This window comes from Rattus norvegicus, chromosome 9 (assembly GCF_021556685.1).
Source record: "Rattus norvegicus strain SHRSP/BbbUtx chromosome 9, alternate assembly SHRSP_T2T, whole genome shotgun sequence".
In the NCBI taxonomy this organism is placed as follows: Eukaryota; Metazoa; Chordata; class Mammalia; order Rodentia; family Muridae; genus Rattus; species Rattus norvegicus.
The window spans coordinates 44,322,623-44,346,633 of NC_141542.1; the positions used below are offsets into that span (position 1 = coordinate 44,322,623).

The window sequence follows — 24,011 nt, forward strand, 5'->3', positions numbered from 1 at the left end:
ACAACTGTAGCGAGTCGCTCTGTGGCTGAAACCTTTGTTTTAAACTGAAAATATGTATTTCTGGAGCATTTATCTTTTGTTGGGCACACCTATGTTTTACAAATAAACTAACAAGAGTCAGCGATGAAATGTCTGTTTCTATGCAGCTTGACTTTCATGAAAGAAATCTGTCAACAAATAGAAATGCATATTTACCAAGAACATGGAAACACAAATAAGATAATACCCAAAATTTATTAAAATGAGCCCAGAAGTAAGTGGTAGTAGCATATTCAGCTGACCAAAGAAAGCCAATTCAAGGGTCATTTGAAAGAATTCGGAATCATATGAAGGAGAAAGCGTATATTGCTTTTCTTGGCTCATTGTTGTTATCAAATAGATGGGGAAGTGTAACTTAAGGAGACATTATCTAGGCTCACAATTTAAGAAACTATACAGCCTATCATGTTGTGAAAGCTTTGATGATAGGAGGAAGAGTCTATTAGTTACATTGTTTCTACTGTTAGGAAACAGAAGTGGTAGGAAATAGGGACAGGATACAAACTGTGAAAGCCTACCCTCTCAAGGATACATTTCCTCCCCTCAGAGTACCCACCTCTTAAAGTATTACCACTTTCACAGTGACACCAGTGAAGGGAAGGAACTTTTAGAGGAGAGTTTACACAGAAACTACAACTGTGAGAATCACAATGAAAGAAAATAAGAATTTGTAGCTTAGGTTGGGTGACTGTAAGCAATTTCTTGCATGAGGTTTCCAGTTAGAAAGTGTTCCTCAGGGATGATAAAATGAAGTTGAAATAAGGAGATTGAAGTGGTTGCAGGAAGGAACTTGAGACTGATGTTGCTTCTGGAGATTGAACTGAGTGGTTTGGTTTGATAGTTGCATGAAGTTTGAAGTTTGACCAAGTAAGCTCAGTCTTAATTGGTCATTGGCTGAAGGAAGCACCAAGCAAGAGGAGACAATTTTTCTGCCAGGAGCATTTCCTTTAACAGAGGAAAAGCACATGGAGGTTGCTTGGACTGGGTTTCTGTTACAAGGAACACTGAAAACAGATATACCTGTTTGAAACTGATGATCTCTGTGAAGTACCATATTCTTGATTGTGGAGGGATAAACTCAGAAGCAAATTTGACCAATTAATTTGTATTTGTGGGTGTATGATACACTTATGATACATATCTAAATATACATCTATGTCTATAAACTAAAAAGGGATAAAGTACATTGTTAAGAGTAAACATATTGATTAAAAATATAAGATAATGTTTCCTGCTAAGAGATGTTGTCGACTATGTTGATATTGACAGAAATGTGAAAAAATAAAGAAATAAATCTCCGTAAATGATTTCTAAACACATTATTTTATTTACAGAATACTTTGCATCAATCAAGGAACTCAAAATGTAATTTACAAAGTAACATATTACTGAAGCATATTTATTTTTAAAAATCCAACAGAGACAAATATTTTTGTGTTTCTAAAGAGAGAGAGAAGATCATTTCAGAGTACGTATCTTTGACAAGACAACTGGTAAGAACTTCTAATTTCAAGTTTTATATTTGAGATTTTTTTAAATTACTTAATACAGTCTAGTTGTTATCCCCCTCCAGATCTGCCTTCCAAAGTTGCTCATCTCAATCTTCCTCTCCACCCTTGTCTCCAAGAGGATGCCCCCTCACAAGGTCTCCTCACTCCCTGGAGCCTCATTTCTCTCAGGGATTAACAGCTATCTTCTCCCACTGAGCTCAGACAGGGCAGTCCTCTGCTGCATATGTGTCAGGGCATCAGACCAATTAGTGTATGCACACCAATTAGTGTATGGTGGCCCAGTGTCTAAGAGAGCTCAAAGGTCTGGGTTAGTTGAGACTGCTGGCCTTCTATGGGGTTGCCCTCCTCTTCAGCTTCTTCCCACAATTCCCTGATTCAACCAAAGAGTTCCCTGACTTTAGTTCAATTGTCAGGGTTAAGTATTTGCATCTGTCTCAGTCAGCTGCTTGTTGGCCTCTCACAGGACTGCCATGCTAGGCTCCTGTCTGTAATGACACCATACCATCAGTAATCGTGTCAGTCCTTGGAGCCTCCCCTAGAGCTGGATTCCATTTGGACCTGTTACTAGATCTCGTTTTCCTTAGTCTCTTCTCCATTTTAGTCCCTGCAATTCTTTCAGAGAGGAACAACTCTGGGCCAGAGTTTTTGACTATGGTATGGCAACCCTATCCATCTACTTGATGTCCTGTATTTCTACTGGTGGCAGACTCTATGACTTCCCTCTGCCCACTGTAGGGCATTTCATGTCTAATCTCTCCCTTTGAGTTCTGAGAGTCTTTCACCTCTCTGTCTCTGATAGTTTCTAGAGGCATCCCCGCCCCCACCCACCTCTCACCTCCTGAGGTTGCATATTTCAGTTCATTCTGCTGGACCTCAAGGCTTCTCCCTACTCTGAAAATCAAAATAGAGCTTCCTCAGAAAATTGGAAATATATCTACCTGAAGATTCAGGTAATACCACTCTTGGGCATATGCCCAAAAGATGTTCCATTGGATCACATGCTCCACTATAGAGGCCTTACCTTTGTTAGCTTGTATGCTTGAGATATTGAACACAAAATCTTGGTTCTAAGTGGGTGAGTGTCTTATTTCTTTTGCTGTAATAAAACACAGTGACTAAAAGATACCCAAGGAGAAAAGGGTTTATTTGGTTCATATGGACCAACCACAGTCTATTCTTAAAGAAAATTAAGGCAGTAAGTCATGCAGAGGACATAGAATAAAACTGTGCACTATTTTGCGACTTGGTGTTTGTTCAGCCTACTTTCTTATACGAGTCAAAATTACCTTCCCAGGGGTTACACCTCATCTCCTGGGTGTGCCCCACCTGCGTCAATCATTAATCAAGAAAGTGTCCCATAAACATGCTTACATGCCATCCTTCCAGAGGCCGTTCATTATTATCCCCTCTTCCTAGATATGTCAAGGTTATTTTCAAGTTCAGAAAAGTCAACCCACACAGTAGAATTGTATGTTAATGAATATTTTCTAGTCCTTAAGGATTGTCTCACTGTTTTAATCCACACCTAATATACTATTAAGTTCAATTAGTGTACGGATGAATATATAAAATTACTAAGTCATACTTTTTTATCTTCAAAAATATTTAAATAAAATTTATTTGAAACCAAGTTTTAGTCATCAAACATTTTAGTTACCTTTAAAATGTACATCTGTCATGGTTTGAACAGATCCCCATAGATCCATGCATTTGAATGCTTGATTCTATGGAATGGCCTTAATGGAGTAGGCATGGCCTAGTTGAATAAAGTTACTCACTCTGTAGGCAGGCTTTGACATATCCTATGTTCAAGCTCTCTCCGGTGTGGAATCAGAACCTCCTCCTTACTGCCTGTGGAAGACAGACTCTTCCTGCCTGTCTTTGGATCAACTTTTAGAATTCTCATCTCCTTTTCCAGCACCATGTCATCTTGCAAGCTGCCATGCTTTTTGTCATGATGGTAATGGGCTAATCTGGAACTGTAAGCCAACCACAGTTAAATGTTTGCCTTCATAAGACTAGCTCGGTCATGGTGTCTTTCCACAGAAATAAAATGCAAAGACAACATCTAAAGGAAAAACTTGTATCAGAACAGCAAAAGAAGAAAACTGTGTATATTGTTCAATGGGATCATCATAGAAAGCTGATTTAATTCCTAGAACTGAGATGATAATTAAAAAGAGGAAATCTGTTTCTCAATTCCAATATAAAAACCAGGGGTGAAAAGTATGCATACTTGTATGTTTTGCCTTTTATGGGTTCTCTATTTCAGAGTAATAGTGAAATATACTTGTTATGAATGAACCCATATGTTAAAGGTCAAAATTTAAAGACAGCTTGAAGGTAATAATACGTTATAGTCTTAGAACCACTAGTTTTTTTATTACAACATGTACAGATTAAAGCAAAAAAAAGGAAGATAGAGATAGAGATGTGACAGTTACTAAGGCATTGGGAGCTTCTTGAGCCATGCTTGTAAAGTTAGCTAATATATCCCAAAGAAATATTACCGCTTCAAAGTATCTCGGGAAAAATCCCAATAATTACCCATAGAGATGCATTAAATTTTGAGCTAAGGAACACTATCGTTACCTAGGAGCATTTCACTCTTGTCCCTGCCACCTAAGGAATAATCACACCACAGGCGATAAATGCTTTATTATTCTGCAGGGTACAAAAAAAGAGTAGATAACAGAAAAAAAACAGCCAATCCTGAACTCCTCTTGACATTGAACTAAGCAGGAAGGTGCTGAATGATACTCATAAGTACTATTGTGCTACCAAGTCTCTTGTTTACTAGCTGTTTCATTACTTCAGCTGCTTTCAGTACTGTCTCTCTTGTAAGGCATTTTCCCCAGCACTACATAACTGCTCTCATCAAGGTAATGAGTCAGAATAAAAGAAACCTAACAATTTCCCTTACACTTTTGGTGATGGAGAAGATATTGTGAAGCAGATGTTTTGCATTAAAGTATATCATAAAAACGTAATCTAACACAACCTTAGGATTTAAGTTAAAACAGAAAAACAACTACAAATTATTTATAAACCAAACAAGGAGCAATGTACAGATTTGGCTTGGGAAGTATAGGTTAAAATATAGGCGTTCAATTCTCGAAGTGAGACTTAACCAATGAATTCTAGATTTATTTATTTAGACAAGTACTTCTTTCTATGCTAATGAGGATTGGCATTGGATCTGTACAAGAAGCCAATGTACTGTTGCTGTTTATATCCAGAAAAGTTATTGGGAAAAGGTGTATTAGATTAGAAGTCAGAAATTACACATTGTGATCTTAGTGCTTCGATGTACTCAGTGAACTGTAAATAAAAATGTCCCAATAGATCAGGCAGAGTTAAGGATGCCTGAGTGAGAAGCCTCAACACAAGGAACAGGCCATTACAAACCCCACTGAAGCAGCCACTGTTGTAATGACTAGGCCCAAATCCAGACAGGAAATTTACAAATATTGGGCTCGAAGGGAGTGGGTGATCAGCTGTGAAAGAGCTTTCATATAAAATTCTAGCAGGGGAAATTACATGCTATATGGGAATACTGGAAATGAATTCTTTAAAGTATGAAGTTCATCTTATCTACTACCTTCAATGAAAATTGGATAGTTGATATTTCAAACATAACAAGAATGTTGAGTGTTAAAATATGCTTGTGAAGCAGATGCTTCAAATGAAGGCTTTCTATAGCAAGCTCTTAATGTTCCACAGGTAGTCAAATCCCTCACCACTTTAGTTTACTCAATTCCAAAGTCATTTTGCTGTGTGGAACTCTTATATTTAATGTTGTATGTCCTTCATTAGATGTGCATTTAAGTACTTATGCATTGCTTCTCAGTTTAACAAAGCCAAAATCTTTCTTCACCATCTCTTCCTTGTATGAATCTTTATTCCATAAACTGGCTTAAAATAGAGTTTCACTTTCCTTGTTTTATAAATTGGTGTTTCAAATTTCTTGGTTACTTTTTAAATTGTGGATTTGTTGTTGGCAAAAGGAAATGCTTTGGGTAGGTTAGTCCAATTATTTATGGACCTAAGATGTAAAAGTCAAAGCAAACCCTTGAACAATGGCAACAGATCCCAACTACAGCAAAGTATGACACAACTAAATTAAACATGAAACCTGTGGCCATTAATGATATGAAGTCGTCTTAGAAAAAATATAAAATGAGAATGTTAAAATCTAGTCTTGAAATGGTCCCTAAAGTATTTACAGTAGACCAGATAACTTATTAAAAGACTAATAATTACTCTTAGGTCAATTTCTACTGTTTAGAATTTAATACAAAAAAATTCTATCAGTCAAAGAGGTTTCATTGAAATCATGTAATTTTTATCTGCTGAAAATTTGGCAAATGATTGAATAACTAAGAGATGTGCTTGGACTGAATGTTGGTTTGGGGACTGCTCCTACAGACGTTGGTTGAACAGAAGGCCTCCCTAGGTGGATAAGATAGGCAATGTAAACTCTTCTATGTATTCATATATCAATTTACATTGCAATTGATTTTACTCACTAAAACTTTGACCTTGGGCCTTTATTCTGCTATTGCTGTTAAAAAGGAAGAGATCCTCCCAAAACACGAGATAAATATCCAGATAGTGAGGATTCACCAAAGTAAATGTAGGGATTTAAAGGCACATATATTGTGTATTCAACACACTATCAATGTACTGGATACACACATTCCCATTGGCAGGGATTATTCTTTTCATTTTATATATGTAGAAATTGAAGGTAGAAGTAATAAATACTGTTCATCAGTAACAGGATTTGAAGTGTGGGTTATTTTAACCTCAATCTTGTGAATATGAATACCAAGCTCAGCTTAATTAAAGCTTTAGCAATTTAAGAGAACATTTTATGAATTTTTACGGAGCCCATCTTATGATAAAAATACTTTTGAAAAATTCCTATTTACACACGGCCTCTGCAGCCCTTCCTTGAGAAGATTTTATTGCCCCTTGAGTATGTGTAATTATCTTAATTCACCTTTTTTCCCTCTCTCACTGCCCTGTCTTTGAATTATATCAAATTATCCTTCCAAACAAATGCCAACTTAGCTTTAGAAAATAAAAGAAAAAAAACCACAATATTCCCTCTTCCACAGAGCTATGAAAATGGCATTCAATATTTTGAATCTACATGAATTGAGGCTGCATCAAGTCTTAACATTTGGCAATAATGTATTATTTTCAGAAGTTATTTCACAGGGCAAAGTCTACATAGCCTACATCTTAGAAAATTATGTTTTATAAATATGACCTTGTAAAAGGCAGTGAAAGACCAAGGAATCATAAAAGTTATAAATTTAGAATGCAGGTGAAACACTAGCATGAAGGTAAACACAGACTGATGGTGTTGATCCGGTGCACTATGATTCCTAACCTTAAAACCTCTCCTTTTCTTAGAACTTATATATTTCTATTTGATAGAAGACTGTTAGTTCTAGAAAAAAAGGTTAGACTGTCTCTTGTCCCTTCTGTAATATAAATAACTTAGTTATAAGCAATTTGTATGTTTCTAACAACATTTTATATAAATTGATCTTCAATGGATTATTAAAGAATAAAGGTGTTTTTTGTAGAACTAGTACTCATCGATTGGAAGATTTTTCTGCATTAATAAGTCGACAGACAGATAGAAGAGTTAAGATATATTAACTAAGTTTATCAATTAGTGTGTACTTAAAAATTTAATGTTTGTCACACAGTTAAAATGGTTTTAAAGCAAATATGAGTTTATTATGAATACAGTTCTAGAATTAAGCTATTGTTACTAATTCTTCATGTACATCATAATCCACTAAATTAAAAATACATATTGAGAAATTGTGTTTAAATGATTAGGATGTGCCTGAAAAAATGGCAATATCTTTTTTAATTATCCCAAATATTGACTTTTTATAAATAATTTAGAGGATTTTTTACAATATATAATACATTTGAATAAATGCAAATAAATTATCATATATAATTATCAGTGTGGACTGTTTGCACGCTACACTCAGCTGCTTCAAAGAAAGTAGTATGTTAGATTTTAGTTGATATAATTTTTGTACAAGTAATTTCAGGTGGTTCAAAGTAATTATTTTGAAAAAAAACAAAGAAAACTATATATATGAAAGGATACAAAATGTCACAGTGACTTGGTCAGTCAATATATTTTCCAAGGAATATTTGTACAGATTTAAGAGCAAGAAACTTTATTTGTGACTAATATATGAAAAAAATCATAGATTGCCATAATCACAAATTAGACATTAAATCAACCAAAAGAACAAGTACTTTAGATTTGTTTGTAATATGGGAGAAAAATTGTTGCTTATATGATGTGATGATCGTCACTTCCACAATAATGATATGCTTGCATCACTGCTACTTGCTTACTAATAAATACATTTAGTGTTATAAATACCTTGGTATCATCGGACTACAATGGAAATACCCCAACAGAAGGTCTTACTACCTCACAAAAACCAGTGATAGATCCCAGGCTCAGGAAAATATGGCTGAAAACAATTGTTTCATCGTGAGCACCGACATATTGAATTTAATAATATAGTAGGTAAAGTCAACATCCTTCCCTTTACATGTGTAAAAGCAGCACTGTACTAGCAATAATACTAAATATTGCCCAGTCTAATATTTTCAGAGCATAATTTTCTCCTGGTGAAGTCAATAGCTCATATGAAAAAAGTTAGACTCCAAAGAACCAAATTACCCCATTGAAAAATGGGTACAGTGCTAAACAAAATGTTCCCAGCTGAGGAATATTGGATGGCCAAAAAGCTCCTAAAGAAATGTTCAACATCCTTAGTCATCAGGGAAATGCAAATCAAAACAACACTGAGATTCCACCTCACACAGGTCAGAATACCTAAGATAAAAAAAAAAAAAAAAAAAAAAAAAAAAAAAAAAAAAAACCTCAGGTGACAGCAGAAGGATGTGGAGAAAGAGGAACACTCCTCCATTGTTGGTGGGATTGCAAACTGGTATAAACACTCTGGAGATAAGTCTGGAGGTTCCTCAGAAAATTGGATATTCCACTACCTGAGGACCCAGCTATACCTCTCCTGGTCATATACCCAAAAGATGCTCCAACGTATAACAAAGACACGTGCTCCACTATGTTCATAGCAGCCTTATTTATAATAGCCAGAAGCTGGAAAGAACCCAGATGCCCTTCAACAGAGGAATGGAGTCAAAAAATGTGGGACATCTACACAATGGAGTTCTACTTAGCTATAAAATCAATGAGTTCATGAAATTCATAGGCAAATGGAATGAACTAGAAAATATCATCCTGAGTGAGGTAACCCAATCACAGAAAAACACACATGGTATGCACTCATTGATAAGTGGCTATTAGCTCAAATGTTTGAATTACCCTAGATACACAGAACACATGAAACTCAAGAAGGATGACCAAAATGTGAATGTTTCACTCCTTCTTTAAAAGGGGAACAAGAATACCCTTGGCAGGAAATAGGGAGGCAAAGTTTAGAACAGAGGCAGAAGGAACACCCATTCAGAGCCTTCCCCACATGTACATACATGCCCATACATATACAGCCACCAAACTAGGTAAGATGGATGAAGCAAAGAAGTGCAGGACGATAGGAACTGGATGTAGATCTCTCCTGAGAGACACAGCCAGAATACAGCAAATACATAGGCAAATGCCAGCAGCAAACCACTGAACTGGAACGGGAATCGGAGAAACGACTGGAAGAGCTTGAAGGGACTCGAGACCCCATATGAACAACAATGCCAAGCAACCAGAGCTTCCAGGGACTAAGCCACTACCCAAAGACTATACATGGACTGACCCTGGACTCTGACCTCAGAGGTAGCAATGAATAGCCTAGTAAGAGCACCAGTGGAAGGGGAAGCCCTTGATCCTGCCAAGATTGAAAACCTAGTGAATGTGTTTGTTGGGGGGAGGGTGTTAATGGGGGGAGGACAGGGAGGGGAAGCCCATATAGAAGGGAGGGGGGAAGGGAATAACACTCGAAATGTATATAAGAAATACTTAATAAAAAAATTAAAAAAGAAAAATACTAATGAAAATTTCTACAAATTATATATATATATATATGAATATATATATGGAATTACTATGATATTCTGTCATATATCTGCAATTTGAGCATTATGGGAAGAATTCAAAGTTTTATTTTCCAAGTGTTGAGAATCTTGATTTGGTTTTTATAATGACATGAAAGAAAATAATTTATTTGACATTACATATCAATATTATAACATTTATTGCTGGTTTATTACCTTTCCTCTTTTACCAATATGTTAATAGGTGATATGCCATAAATAATGCAAAGACATTTTGTAAAAAATCCCATTTTGACAAGGCTGTTTTTCATGCAGCTTCAAACTGTTCTAGGCAATAAGTTTCTAAATGTTTTCAGTGTCTAGGAGGGAGTTCTTCTAATCTTTGTTACCCTGTGCAGAAGGGACTGAGTGATTCTTCTCAGTTTTCACTCTCTGACTTTGAATCTGCTGTTTTTGATGTTCTCAGTTCCTATTTTGAAAACTAAATAATGCCCTTTCAATAGCAACTTACTACAGGCAGTTTGGACAGATCATGTGGCTAAATGCTGAAAACAAAATGTAATAAAAAGAGATAATTTTAGAGAAATATTAAGAGAAAAATTGTATTTGTTCAGATAATCAGAATTTTTTAAAGAGAAAACACACTTCTTTATATAAAGCAAATAAGGGAATAGAACAAGAACACAGTGGGTTAAATTATAGTAACACTTGTTCCTAAAACAGGAATTTTTTATCATCAAAATATTTTAGCTGAAAAATTTATTAATTTCAATCTATTTATTTTCTTTTGTGTGTATGTTTGTGTGTTTGGTTTTGGTTTTTGTACCATTGGTATGCCGTGCCTTGGAGGCCAGAAGAGGGCAACAGATGCCCCTGAAAAGGAATTATAGGTGGTTGTGAACCACTTGTTCATGCTGAAAAATAAACCAGAGTCTTCTGCAGGAAGTACTCTTAATATCTGAGCCATCTCTCTAGATATTAATTTAAATTTTAAATAAATTCCCCTTGTTTTATGTGGATCAATCACATTTGAATATAAATGGAATCTTTAAGACAATGTCTTTTAAATTCAAATTAGAAAGTTAGTCACCCTCAGCCCAACTCTCCAGTATTGTAAATATGTCCAATATTTCCAGGTACTTAAAATGAGAAATAGGTTTGCTTCTTCTTAGTCTTCTTTATTTTATTTTGTATTTCATAATAATCAGACAGGAATTTAATAACCGAAGACATTTGAACCATCTACCTTTTAAAATGCAAGTTATAGACACTATTATCACAAGAAAAGGACAAGGGATGCTTTAGATGTGGGAAATCCAATTTTCATTTGCTTTAGCAAATGTTAAAGAGGGTCACAGAATATTTCTTTTTCATTAAATTCCATTAATTGGCCAAAGGAGTTTGCAATTACTGTATGCTACACTAATTTTAATCCCCAACCTAAATTAGTGCATTGCAACAGTGTGGTATCCAGAAAAGACTTGGAGAGATCAATCTACCTTTCCTCCTGGCATTGTTTCTGGACTTTCTTCATAAGGCGGAATCTACATGCCCAAAGCTTTATGCAATTGTTCATAGTCTACCATTAGTATTTTGGGTCACGTATGGTAATTAGTACTCTCACATGAGTCATTGTATGGCGGGTCAATGATAACACATCCCCTTTTCATCTCCCTCCTCATTATTAGAATCCTCTTGCTGATTTGATGCTTGGATGTATCCTAAGCTTTTAAATGTGTATCAGTCTTTCCACTAACTTTGAAATAACTCTACTCAATCTCAATATATACCAAAAACAAGGCTGAATTCTCAATTACTCTGGAGTTGAGAGCAAGATCCTGCTTGAACTGAGTAGAGTCAAGACTATCCTGTAATCTTCTGAGACCCTACCTCAAAATAATAAACACAACTAACAAAAATGAAGTGATCTTGTAATGAAGTTCAGTGCTAATGACCTTACATGTCATGTGCAAGACCCTAGTTCTTTAAATAAGTGAGATCTTAAAACATGTTGTCAATAAAGAGGGATCTTGACTCATTTATCTTTGCAATAAACTCCAGCACATGCTTTAGAAATGAATATGAAATGAATGCTTCCTTCTGTTCTCTTCATAACCAGTCTTGTCATATTCTGTATTAATTAAAACCTCTATACACATAAATATTTTACAATTAAAAATACTGTATGTGAAAAGAAATAAGAACTTAGGGCCAGTAAACTGACACAGAGGGTAAAGCTGACTACATGATTTTGGTTACCTGGAGCCACAGCGTGGAATGTGTGTCTCCTGGAAGTTGTTTTTCGACTTCCACAGGTGTGCTGCTTAATGAGCATACCCCACCCAACTGTCCACATGCTGTAAAAATCCAATAAAAAAGCATTAAAAAGATAATGCTGTACTGATAATGTGAAACCATACTTATTTTTTTTATTTTACCCTAAAATATGTTTTATATAACTCTTAAATTCAGAAGCTATCAATAAATAAGATTTTTTCTATTTAATGAAATCACACACATACAAACACTAATGTACATACTGATTTATAAATTCTATTAATATTATGTTATTCTGAACATTTAAATTTATTTTTGCAGTGTTTTCTTTTTAAAACTTTTAAAGTTATATATATACATATATACATATATACATATGCATATATATTCATATATATATATAGATAAACAAATATATGTGCATGCATGTTTTTTATATTGCATTGTTCCCAATTATCCCAAACTCAAATATATATGGTCATCCATCCTTGTCATTGGACATTCAATTGATTTAAACAAAGACATGTCATAATGCATTCATTACTAGAGTATCATGAAGAATTTGTTCACTGTCCTACTGAATCTTACCTCCAGCTTCAACAGACATAATGTATTAACTTCATAGTTGTCTCATAATGTCAGGTCCCTGAATTACTAACATTTTTAGTCTTTTTAAATTGTCTTCGTTTGATTCATAATCTTAATTTAAACTTTCTCTGTCTTTTTATGACATAATCTCTTATTTCCTTCTAGAGATGAACTATATTTCCTTGTCTGAATTTATCTGAATTTACCACATATCACCTTTCTTGCATTGCATTTATATATATTAATATATAAATTCACTATAGACAACTTGAAAAATATATAAAATTATATATGGAATGAGCTGCAATCCAGAATTAGAAGGCTCACCTGTGATCCTGATCTTGAGACTGGGAGATACAAGTTTCTTCTGTGAATATTGGCATGGAGATCTTGAGGCATAAAGACTGTGAATCCCAAGACACAAAGGCAAGATCTCTGAGTTCAAGGTCATCTTGGACAAAGCAATTCATAGGACTAGGTGTGGTGGTATACACCTTTAAACCGTGTCATGCTTTCTGATGGAGACCTACATAATGACATTGAAAGAAGGAAGATCCTCTCTTCTTCACCTGCCTGTCTTGTGGGACTGAGCCACTGCTAGATCCTTGGACTTCCGTACACAGTTGCTGCTGACGATTATTTGGGAGTTGGACTACAAATCATCAACAAATTTCCTTACTATATAGAGACTACCTTTAAGTTCTGTGCCTCTAGGGAACATTGGCTAATACACAGTTTAAATGTAGTAATCTTCACTATCAATTTTATAGAATTTAGAACATACTAAGAGTCACACTTCTGTCTCTATCTGTGTGTGTGTGTGTGTGTGTGTGTGTGTGTGTGTGTCTGCACCCGTGCACACACAGACTTGTGGTGGGGTTGTTATTTTCTGAGAGGTTAATTGAGAAAGAAAGGACACCATGCATATGAGTGGTTCTACCACACAAGCTAGGTCCACTGACTGAATTAAAGGGAAAGATGGAGAAATATAATTAGTATCATACATTTCTTTGTGCTTCCTGATTACCTATGCAATAAGACAAGCTATGTCCCAGTGATAAAGTATTGACTATAATATCCAGTAATCATCAGTGTTCTGATACGGAAAATAATGTTATAGCCAGAAGACAGAGTGGTAATTCTCACAAATGAAACATACCATATGGGAAGCATATTGCTTCTTAAACCTGTGGTAAAAGTAAACCTTTTCTCATTATGTTGCACTTGTTGAAGATTTAATCACATAAATGAGAAAAGTATCTCCAAATAGAGTTACACGTGCATTTTCAGACTGTTAGCATATTTCCTAAAGATCATGTCTTCTAGATCCCATGGAACAGGATTGCCCGTTCTGATAGGTTTATGTTTTGGACTTGGCTTGGGATGGGACCTCTCTACTCTTCTCATGAAGATGCTAAACTCACTAGTTTAGGTCACCTGCTTTTAGAGGGCAGGGATTGCAGGATGTGCTGCCATGTCTAGATTCATCTATGTTTTTTCCAAGATACTGACTTTTAGGGGTTTGGCAAATTTATGCTTTAGGGTTATGTCTACAATCCATTTTCATTTGTTGGAGGCAGGATATTTTGACAGAGTACTTCCATCTCCCCTCCCCCCTTCCCTCTCTTCCTCTACCCTTCTCTCTCCTTCCTTTCCTTTTCTTCCTTCCTTCCTTCCTTCCTTCCTTCTTTACATCCTTTTTTATCAATCCTTGTCATGGAGATGTCCAGGACTGCTAGACATTTGTTGGAAACTGTATCTCTTCCTCACATTTTGCCATTAATTCCTTTGTCAGAGAAAAGATTTCTAGAACTATAAATCATCTGGTGCCAAGTTTTCTATTCTCTCCTGTTGATCCATTTGACTTCCGTTACTGTATATTTGACCTTAATTTGACCATTAAATTGACCATTCAGGAAGCACTTGCCTCCAGCTCTGTCACCCATGGCACTGCCTCTGATGTCATCTAGTGGTTTCAGTTTAGCTTTCACGTTTAGGACTTTTTTTTCCCTATAACCATAAGTAAGGAGTTTTCATCCCCACCATTTTTTACAATATATAGAGACTATTAAAGAAAACCACAGTCAATCAAAAATCAGAGTTTCGGGGCCCATTCCTAATGGGCACATTTTTAAAACAGTCTATCACATATGGAAAAAAGGAGAAGAGGAGGTAGAACATTTTAAAAGTCAAATGAACTCACTGTGAGATTGTGTCTTCTACAACTGTCAGAAGCTATCTCCATAAAGGATGATTGCCTAAACACGAGCTGAAGAACAACAGCAATAGGCATGTGAGCATGGACATGGGAAATCCAAAGAGGCTGTAACCTTACATGAAGAACTGCAGACAACTGAATAATGCTGGGGGCAAAGAGGGAGAACTCGTGTTCCCCAAGGAGGAGTACCCACCAAAGGTTATCCAATACCAAACGATCAGCCCTGAAAACATACAAACAAATAGATTGAACAGGTTATATTAATGTATTTATATATGAATATAGGAAATAGGAATGTGTGTGTGTGTGTGTGTGTGTGTGTGTGTGTGTGTGTAACAACTTCTAATGAAAAAAGAAAGCCATAATCTTGAAAGCAAAAAATAATGGGCTTATAGAAGGTTTTAGAGGGAGGAAAGGGGTGGGAGAAATGAGGTAATAATATAATCTCAGAAGGGGAGGAGGAATGGGAGAGGGGGAACCAGGAAAGGAGACAACATTTGAAATGTAAATACATAAATATTCTGTAAAAATGCAAAAAAGTAATTGAATGTAAAGGATTTTTTATCCCTAAATCACCATTAACATTTATGTCTTTTTCTTTTACTCAAGTGTGAATGTATGTATGAATGTATTATGTATGTGTAGAATGCATTCCGTAGTATGCATATGGAGACCAAATCACAATTTTTATGAAGTTCACTCTTTCCTTCCACCTTTATGATTATTCTAGAAATTTAATTTTGGTTAACACATTATCCAATATGTCCTTCTCTTCCTAGAAAACATTATTATTATTTATTATTATTATTAATTGTTATTATTATCAATTATTATTATTAGTAATAGTAGTCATAGTAGTATTTTATGATTGCCATTATAGTTAAGTTCAGATGCAATTTCGATTTCATTTTAATTCGCACATCCTCGATGTTCTAAGAATGTTGATCAGTTTTTCACATGTGTATTATTTTATATTTCTTGTTCTGTCAACATTTTGCTTACCTCGTTGGTTGATTAAATTTTGGTGTTTGGTATTTGAAATTCTATAATCTCTGTCTATTTAAATGTTCTGCATCTACTGTAGAACACCAGCATTTGCTTTCATTTTGCCTACTTTCTTTCCACTTAGTTGGTTACTGATATTTTTTTACTGCTTTTTACATATTCTATTATTTTACATGGCATAAGTTTGTTGAAAAGAGTGATTGAATCAAATATGGAAAGTTTTTTTAAGATCTTTTGATACATATTTATAAATTGTCATTCAAAATATTTGTGCCAATTTGCATTTCAATAAGCAAATACACAACTGTCTCTTATGACTCACAGGGAAGATTTGCCAAAAGATGCAAAAAACAAATGGAAATGCATTTACCATCTATCAATATGCTGCTTATACTGGAAGCAAAAGGAAATACTCATTGGAGAACTAATTATGTTTTAGAACAAAATACATGAAAGTTATTATACAAATAAAATATGTCCTCATTTACTAGTTTGTCAAAATGCTCGTGAACCTCACCGTTAAGTGAAGATTTAAATCTGAAATCATTCTTAATTCTGAAATCCTTGCTTAGGTTTAAATGTATATTTTATTATTTATATCAGAGTCATAAGGATTTCATTTTATTTCGTGGTTCTCGTAGTCTAAACCAAGGTGTTGTATATACCAGGCAAGCTTTGACCTCAAAACATATGTATTCCTAAATTTTTGATGAATTGTTCCATTAAATCTATACATTAGAATCTTATCTACAATGACACTATTTAGAAGCAACACAGACATCTTTTTTATTATTATTAATCATTTCATTCATTTATAGTTTGAATTCTCCTTTTTGGTTATACCTCCACAAACTCTCCATCCCATCCCCTGCAACCCCTTCCCATTTGCTTCTATGAGGGGACTCATCCACCCACTCGCCCACTTCTGCCTTACCCCTCTAGCAGTCCCCCTAAGCTTTGGCATCAAGCCTCCATCCCTTCCAGTTGATGATCCATCCTCTGCTACATATGCAGCTGGAGTCATGGGTCCCCTCCTGTGTACTCTTTGGTTGGTGCTTTAGTTCCAGGGAGCTCTGGGTAGTCTCATTGGTTGATATTGTTGATCTTCCTATGGGATTGCAAACCCCTTCAGCTCCTTCAGTCCTTTCCCTAGCTCCTCCATTGGGGTCTCTGGGCTCAGTCCAATAACAACATAGATATCTTATGTACTTATCTTCAAAGAATCCTGCTCCTTCATATCATTATGAATCTGAATGTATCATCTCAGTCTGTTATTTTGTTAGTAGGAAGGAGAATCTATGACAAATATCAACTTGAAATGTGTGATGACTCAGGTTGAGTCAAGCCACTTGAGGATAGTTTGGAAATACTCTGGAGGTTGTTGCTTGGGATAAAGAGGGCTCAGGCTCCTGCTGGTGCATGCCTCTCTAGATACACTTTATCCAAGCCAAATACGAATACTAATAAATTTTGGGCAATTCAATTTAAGCCATTTATGTATAATGAAGTTATGTTACACTAATTCCCTTAAAGCTCGGTGTTCATGTAGGTATGAGAGAAATATCCTGAATATGGTCTACATTTCTTTGAACTATGCAGACATTAAAAGAAAAACAGATCACACAGAAAAAAAACTTAAAAATAAAACCCACAAAAAATAAAACAGATAACCAAAATCTCTGGATGTCCAAAAGATCCCGTGAAACAGAAGAGATGATCATCTTACTGAGGCTGTGGCAGAATCCCATAGTGAGGCTTCAATGTTGTACTTCTAACAAATTTCCAAATGAGGTTTACGTTGTCAAAAAATTATATTTTGAGAAATATTGTCCTACAGATGATAGTTTGTCCATATCTAATCCTTACACCTGTATGTATGTGAAAAGAAATTTTTAGAAGAAATTTCTTAACACTGTATAATGTGAGTATTTTAGCACATTTAGTAGGGGTCATGTGCTTTTGCCTTGTCTTATATCTTTTTTGTTGTATTTGGTTGTCATCTCTTGGAGGTGAACTACTTTCTGAAGAGATGAACAGGAAACATATCTGAGGGAGAAGGGATTTAGTAGGGTGCTAGAAGTGGTAGAGGGAGAGGAAACTGTTGAAGAAATGTGTTGTATGAAAGAAAAATCTATCTTCAATTAAAAAATAAGATTGTCTGTATTAGAGTTTATCTGTGTCCATTGTACTTGTGTAATATAACGAAGTTTCAGAGGCATTAAAGTAGTAATGTTGTACTAGATACAAAAATTCAATATAGAATGTATCTTGGGACATAAAATGTTGGATATAATGAGTAATATTTCATGATATAAATATCCTTTGAAAGCAAAATGTTTTTCTATTGTGATGCTAAAAATGGATATATAGTAATGGAATTTCAAGATAAAATGACAAAAAACGAAATAAGGCATTACAGTAGATGATAAACAATTTTTATGTTGAAATGTCTAACATTGTTAGTTAATATAGTTGAAAATGGCACTAAAATTTTCTAGACAAGAGTTAAGGCTTAACTTTTTATGTGCTCTCAAAAATATAATCATACTTCTAATCAAATATAAATCAAATATAAGTAATGCATCTCAGATGACAATGAAGTAAGAAGACATGAAGACATGGATAACATCCACTGTGCTTTAGACTGTCCCTCCAAGAGATCTACTTACAGATAGATGTTATATTCTCCTGAGCCACAACACACAATGTTCAACGTGTCTGTAATTGCAGTAAAATTAGTGAACTCATCTACATAAAAACTTTTTCCCTTTTATTGGTTATTCCTTTTACTTACATTTCTTTTGGGGGTATTTCTTATTTACATTTCAAATGTTATTCCCTTTCCTAGTTTCCTATCCATAAGCCCCCAGCCCCTCCTCCTCCCCTTTTATAGGGTTGTTCCCCTCCCCTTTCACTCCTCTTACTGCCCCCCCACAATCCCCTCCACTGGGGGTCCAACCTTGGCAGGTTATATTCCACATATTGAAATAGACAAAATCTAAGCATTTCTTCTGAGCTTTATTATAATTAAAATTTTAAACTGAAATGATAGAATGTGGTATAGTTTTCAACTTTAGTGATTTAACTAACATTTATTATTAGTCAGTTTCAGAAACATTTGTTGACATTTTACTAAAATATTTTTAAGAGTTGAGGCTATATAACTCAAGGTACCTTCTGTTCAATAATCCCAAGCATGTGTGTGTGTGTGTGTGTGTGTGTGTGTGTGTGTGTGTGTGTGTGTGTTATAGTCATGGGTGTGAGTCCTGAGGGCACACATTGAGATTCTGGGTATGGACCCTTGTCTATAGGGAATTCTTTCAATTAGATTTCTTTATTTCTTTATCTTACGATGAATTCCCAGAGGGATACGGAAACAGTTTAAGAATAACTTCTGAGTTTGGAAACAAGGAAAAGATCCTGGAGAAAAAGCAAAGGCTCTGGGACCCTAGACTTATAGGGGGTCTGATCATGTTGCAACAGGCCTCAAAGAAAGATGTGCTGCCAGAAAACTTTCTGGAGAGCTGAAAGGTGATAAACAGTCGTCTGTAATTTCTTCTGTGCTCAGAGGGATGTCAGCAATTGTTTAAGAAATTTCATGGAACAATATCTTCATTTTACCCCATATTGACAAAAAGGTTTCCCATCCCCTATAGGAGGTGTAGGTTCCCATCCCTATACCATACAGGATTTAGTGTAAAACTGTAATAGATCAGAAGATACAAATTTTGGAAGGGTAAACAGTGTGAGCAGAATAGCATGGTTTTGGAAATCAATTACCTCAGGAGAAGCAAGAAGCAGGTGATGGTGCTTCTGAGGATTTCTCCTGGGGCATGAGTCCTTGAACTATTCAGAAGACATGGTGATATCTATTGAGAATGTGACCAAACATAAAGTAAATATTTCTAGAGGGAACCACCATAATGGAAAGATTCGAAAAGTAATGAAACACAATAGGCAAAAAAATAATGAAGAGAATAAAAACATAAAGTTTTCTTATGATTTCTGAAGAATATAAACCTACAGTTTTTACTAAAAACATGACGTCCTTACCTAATATATTACTGCTACTGCTAATATATTACACTTGAGAGGCCCTGGAGATAGGTCATTTTGTTTTAAAAACCAAGTTGAACTATGAACTTATAGAATGTGGTATAGTCTTCAATTTTAGTGATTTAACTAACATTTATTATTAATCAATTTGGGACTAATTAGTAGTTTGAAATTATTTGAGCATTTCCTTGCAAGTTAATTTGGTAATATATAAACAATTGTTTATTAACATTTCAAAGAATTTTAAGAACTTGTGCCCTGAGCAGACCTCAGGCACTGGTTTCTGCACCCATTCCCACAACGCCCAGAGGAAGCCCATAATCCACGTGCTCTAACATGCCCAGGATTGCAAGAACACAGGATCACAGGATGACAGAGGAAGCTCAACTCCCAGGAGAGCAGACTCACCCAAAAGTATTGGCACTCTGACACAATGAAAGTCAGAGTTGAGGCTACAACATCTTCCCCGGCACCCAGCATAAATGGGACCCACATAGGAACCAGGGAAACACAAACACCTGCCCACCCAGAGACACCATTCCTTCCACCTTGTATCTGTGCATGGGGCAAACTCAGGAATCCAACCCCGCCCCAAACACACACACTCCTGAAATACCCAGAGAGAGCTTGACTTCCCAGAAGCTCTGACACAACAGAAGCTCAGGAGCTTGGTCACACCAGGACTTCAAGTAGCTCAGAGGTAGCTTGACTCCCAGTAGCCATGACACAATCAGAATCTCAGGACCCCAGGATCCCAGAATCACAACATCACAAAGATGCCAGGAATCTGAGGAGTTCTGACACAACCAGGATCAGGCTCCAGTCAGAGACAGTTAGGGGGCAGACACCAGAGGTAATCAGATGACAAGAAGCAAGCTCAAGAACATACCCAACAGAAACCAAGGCTACATGGTATTATCAGAACCCAGTACTCCCAGTACAGCAAGTCCTGGATACCCCATCACACCTGAAAAGCAAGATTTGGAATTAAAGTCACGTCCCATGTTGATGATAAAGGATTTTAAGAAGGACATGAATAACTTTCTTAAAGAAATAAAGGAGAACACAAACAACCAGGTAAAGGAAGTGAACAAAACCATCCCGGATCTAAAAATGAAATAGAAACAATAAAGAAACCACAAAAGGAGACAACCCTGGAGATAGAAAACCAATCTTGGGCATATACCCAAAAGATGCTCCAACATATAACAAGAATACATGCTCCACTATGTTCATAGCATCCTTATTTATAATAGCTAGAAGCTGGAAAGAATCCAGATGTCCTTCCACAGAGGAATAGATTCAGAAAGTGAGGTACATTTACACAATGGAGTACTACACAGATATTAAAAGCAATGACTTCACGAAATACTTAGACAAATGGAAAGAACTTGAAAATATCCTGAGTGAGGTAACCCACTCACAAAAGATCACACATAGTATGTACTCACTGATAAATAGATATTAACCCAAATCTAGGAATACCCATGATACAATTCACAAACTACAAGAAGCTCAAAAAGAAAGAAGACTGAAGAGTAGATGCTTCAGACCTTCCTTGAAGGGGAATCAAAATACTCATAGGAGGAAATATGTGGATAAAGGGTAGAACATAGACTGAAGGAAAGACTAGACAGAGACTGGCCCACCTGGTGACTCACCCCTCATACAGTCACCAAACACAGACACTATTGATTGAGAATGGGGTCCCCAATGGAGGAGATAGAAAATGAATTGAAATAGTTGAAGGGGTTTGCAACCCCATAGGAAAAACAACGGTATCAACCAACCAGACCCTCCAGATCTCCTAGGGACTAAACCACCAACCGAAGCGTACACATGGAGTTGTCCATGACTCCATCCACATATGTAGCAAAGGATGGCCTTGTAGTAAAGGCCCTTGGTCCTGTGAAATTCAATGCCCAGTGTAGAAAATGCCAGGGCAGGGAGGCAGGAGTGGGTGGGTGGTTGGAGGAGCACCCTCATAGAATTAGGGGGAGAGAGAATGGGATAGGGGTCTGTGGAGGGGAAACTGGTAAAGGGGATAATATTTGAAATGTAAATAAAGAAAATATCAAATAAAAATTAGTATATGTATGTATAACTATGAGTTTGTGTGAGTTTTCTACATGTGTTTATATTTTAAAATATTATAAATATTTTATAAATATTGTAAGGTATTTTTAAATATCATAAAATTCTTTTTTATGATTAGATATTTCATTGGATATTTTCTTTACTTACATTTCAAATGTTATTCCCTTTCTAATATCCCTTCCTCCCTCCCTCCCTCTCTATGAGAGTGTTTCCCAACACACCTATCCACTCCCTCCCATCTCCATGCACTGGCATTCCCTTACATGGAGGCATGAAGCCTTCACAGGGCCAAGGGCATCTCCCCCATTGATGCCCAATAAGGCCATCCTCTGCTGCATATTTGGTTGAAGCCATGGGTCCCTCCATGTGTACTCCTTGGTTGGCAATTTAGATCCTGGGAGCTCTGGGGGGGTCTGGTTGGCTAATATTGTTCTTCCTATGGTGTTGAAAACCCCTTCAGTTTCTTCAGTCCTTTCTCTAACTCATCCAATGAGGGCTCTGTTTTCAGTCCAATGGTTGATTGAGAGCAGCTGACTCTATATTTCTCAAGCTCTGGCAAAGCCTCTCAGGAGATATCTATATCAGGTTCCTGGCAGCTTGCATATCTTGAACTGCCCAATATTGTCTGGGTTTGGTGACAGTATATAAGATGGATCACACTGTAGGGCCATCTCTGGATAACCTTTCCTTCAGTCTCTGTTCCACACTCTTTATATTTCATACTGTGAATATTTTGTTCTTGCCTCGAAGGAGACATCCACATTTTGGTCTTCCTTCTTCTTGAGCTTCATGTGGTCTCTGGATTGTATCTTGGGTATTCAGAGCTTTTGGGATACTAACCAATTATCCATGAGTATGTATGATGTGTGTTCTTTTGCTATTGAGTTATCTCTCTTAAGATGATATTTTCTAGTTCCATCCATTTGCCTAACAATTTCATGAAGGCATTGTTCTTAAAAGCTGAATAGTACTCCATTGTGTAAATGTACCACATTTTTTGTATCCATTCCTCTGTCCAGGGACATCTGGGTTCTTTCCAGCTTCAGGCTATTATAAATCAAGCTGCTAAGAACAAAGTGGAACATACGTACTTATTATATGTTGGAACATCTTTTGGGTATATGTATGCACAGAAGTGATATGACTGGATCATCAGGTAGGACTACGTGCAATTATCTGAGGAACCTCCAGACTGATTTCCTGAGTGGTTGTATCAGCTTGCAATCCCACCCACAATGGAGGAGTGTTCCTCTTTCTCCACATCCTCACCAGCATCTGTTGTCACCTGAGTTTTTGATCTTAGCCATTCTGACTGGTGTGAGGTGGAATCTCAGCGTTGTTTTGATCTGCATTACCCTGATGACTAAGGATGTTGAACAATTCTTTAGTTGTTTCTTGGCCATTTGGTGTTCTTCAGTTGAGATTGGTTATGGCAAAATGCTCATTTTTACTATATTAATCCTGCCAATCCTGAGCATGGGAGAGCTTTCCATCTTCTGAGATACTCTTTGATTTCTTTCTTCAGAAACTTGAAGTTCTTTTCATACTAATCTTTCACTTGTTTGGTCAGAGTCACACCTATGTATTTAATATTGTTTGTGAGTACTCTGAAGGGCGTTGTTTTGCTAATTTCCTGCTCTGTCTGTTTGTCCTTTGAGTAGAGGAAGGCTACTCATTTGTTTAAGTTAATTTTATATGAAGCCACTTTGCTGAAGTTGTTTATCAGGTTTAGAAATTCTCTGATGGGTCTCTGCTCCCAGACCCCGTGAGAGAGAGACCCAACCACCTGGTCAGGTGGGCACTCCTGAGGCTGCAGAGCGGAAGAGACCACCAACACTGCTCACCCCTGCCCACATCCCTGGCCCAAGAGGAAACTGTATAAGGCCTCTGGGCTCCCGTGGGGGAGGGCCCAGGAGCAGCAGGACACCTGCCAGAGACACCACCGGACCCTGAAGGAAACAGACCGGATAAACAGTTCTCTGCACCCAAATCCCATGGGAGGGAGAGCTAAACCTTCAGAGAGGCAGACAAGCCTGGGAAACCAGAAGAGACTGCTCCCTGCACACACATCTCGGACGCCAGAGGAAAAAGCCAAAGACCATCTGGAACCCTGGTGCACTGAAGCTCCTGGAAGGGGC

At 36.5% G+C, this 24,011-nt stretch overlaps 1 long non-coding RNA gene across 2 annotated transcripts; it reads right to left on the reverse strand.

Moving 5' to 3' along the window:
- Positions 1-1,349: 1,349 nt before the first annotated feature.
- On the reverse strand, positions 1,350-20,488 carry LOC148003668 (uncharacterized). 2 transcript variants are annotated; one of them, XR_015629949.1, is made up of 6 exons: positions 20,393-20,488; positions 19,501-19,589; positions 14,701-14,766; positions 12,825-12,901; positions 11,892-11,989; positions 3,182-3,529 (listed from the first exon to the last, which is right to left on the reverse strand). It is a non-coding gene; the product is annotated as an uncharacterized LOC148003668 (long non-coding RNA). The 2 variants fall into 2 exon arrangements; XR_015629948.1 differs by lacking the exons at positions 19,501-19,589; positions 20,393-20,488 and having other exon boundaries at positions 1,350-3,529; positions 14,701-14,932.
- Positions 20,489-24,011: the final 3,523 nt, after the last annotated feature.